This window comes from Lolium perenne, chromosome 6 (genome assembly GCF_019359855.2).
Source record: "Lolium perenne isolate Kyuss_39 chromosome 6, Kyuss_2.0, whole genome shotgun sequence".
NCBI classification, from domain to species: domain Eukaryota; kingdom Viridiplantae; phylum Streptophyta; class Magnoliopsida; order Poales; family Poaceae; genus Lolium; species Lolium perenne.
Genome location: NC_067249.2, coordinates 265055538 through 265057576, shown reverse-complemented (window position 1 = coordinate 265057576; position 2039 = coordinate 265055538). Strand labels below are relative to the sequence as shown.

General features: G+C 58.3%; 1 long non-coding RNA gene across 1 annotated transcript; it reads left to right on the top strand.

Moving 5' to 3' along the window:
• The first annotated feature begins 581 nt into the window (after positions 1 to 581).
• On the top strand, positions 582 to 1058 carry LOC127309201 (uncharacterized). The gene is made up of 3 exons (XR_007857014.2): positions 582 to 674; positions 775 to 900; positions 979 to 1058. It is a non-coding gene; the product is annotated as an uncharacterized lncRNA (long non-coding RNA).
• Positions 1059 to 2039: the final 981 nt, after the last annotated feature.

Sequence of the window (2039 nt, the reverse complement as noted above, 5' to 3'; positions counted from 1 at the left end):
GCACACAACGTGGGGGGAACCTCAGCTCCGAGCGCTACAAGGGGCAGTCGGTATGTATACATTTTATTTTCCTTCAGGTTCAAAGTTGGTCGTCACAACAATTCGGTTCGAGATGCAGAGGGCCGCGTTAGGACCCGAGGAGGAGATGTCTGACCTCGAGATATACAACAAGATGCGGCTTAAGAAGCCCGATCTCTCGCAGCCTCAGCCCTCGCTCCCTGAGTACTTCGGCACCTACGCCGAGGACGTCGAGAACTACTGCGAGATGGTGAGGCATCGTCACCCGGAGGTGGATGACCCCATGAGCGCGGAGGTCGACGAGGAGTCGTTGGTCTGTCGTCCGAGGGTTGCCGCATGGCCGTCTCGCCATGCTGAACAAGGCCGTCAAGCATACCCTCACCACGACCTTCACGCGTCTCAAGGCGGGACTCACCAAGGACAGCCCCCTCTCCCGCCTCGTCGCCGGCTCGGCAACAACCCGCATACGACGTAAGTTTCCCTCATTTCCATCCTCTTTCCGACTTTCGTTCATACATTGCTAAGTGCTAACGAGACATGAATTTGTGAAATTGTAGCCTGACTTCGAGGCGGCCTACGTGGTCGCTCATCAAGAATATCAGGTGGCCTTCAACCAGCACCAGCAGCACTTCATGGAGTACATGGCATATATACATGTAAGTTCCAACCTTTGTTTTTGCAAATGATGACAAGTCCCACTTTCCCCTAGTTTGATGCTTCATTTCTTCAAAGACTGACATGTAAACTATCTTGCAGGCGTCGATGGTGGCCAATCAAACTGGACAGACAGTGGATTTAGGGCCGATGCCTCCCTTTCCGGGGCCGGCGCCAAACATGCCATCGAAGGAAAATTTCGCTGCGGAGTACTATGGGAGAACAACGGTAAGTTCTTCGCCAAACCGAATACTACGGCTTTCCTTTGCCTCGCAAATTGCTAACATCTCGGGAACATGTGTGTAGGGAACGGGATGTTCCGGAAACCAGGGTGGTGGGAGGGAGATCACACCGGTTCATCATGGTGGTCCTTCTCCCGGTGCTACACCGGTACTTCTCCCGGTACTTCTCCCGGTCCTTCTCCCGGTGGTTCTTCCGCAGCTTCTACCGGAAGGAATCGGCCCGGGCCGGTGTCTAGCGGCGACGAGCTCCTCTAGTTGTCGCATTGTATCTCTTATCGACACTATGGCACCATGCATGTATGCACACTATGGCACTATGTATGCATCCCATGTCACTATGACACTATGTATGCAACCTATGGTACTATGACACTTTGTATGCACTTGATGTTATATGTATTTGCACTTCATGCCTATGAATTTCATGTGAATTATATGTGCTTGTGTATCCTGTCAAATCTGGAAAACGCGCGAAACAGCAAAAAACGAAAAAAATGAGCCAAATTGCACCCTCTACGCCGACGGGTATACCCTCGGGTAGCTCCCAGATCCACCAGGGCGCGCCACGCGTCCGTAAATGGACCAAATTGCACCCCCTACCCCGACGGTAAGGCCCTCGGCGTAGCGCCGCCGCCAGGGACGCCCAGGCCGCGCCACGTGTGCAGTGTACCCCGACGGGGAGGCCCTCGGCGTACCGTTGCCGGGGACGCCCAGCCGCGCCACGTGTGGAGGTAACCCGACGGGGAGGCCCTCGGCGTACCGTCGCCCGGGGAAGCCCGAGTCCCCGCCACGTGTGGGCGTATGCCGACGGGCGCCCTCGGCGTAGCGTCGCCCGGGGAAGCCTGTGTCCCGCCACGTGGCTCCATACGCCGACGGGGCGCCGCTCGGCGTAGCCCAAACGGACGTTAGCCGGACGGCGCCGGCCACCGTGCTACGCCGAGGGTTGCGACGCCGACGAGCGGTTCCAGCCGTCGGCCCTCTGCGGCTACGCCGACGGCGGCCTCTACGCCGAGGGCCGCGTGTGCTCTGCCGAGGCCTATCTTCCCCGAGGAGCTACGCCGAGGGGGCCCGTCGGCGTATCGTACGCCGAGGGCAAGCGCGTGCTACGCCGAGGGTCGAAGGCCG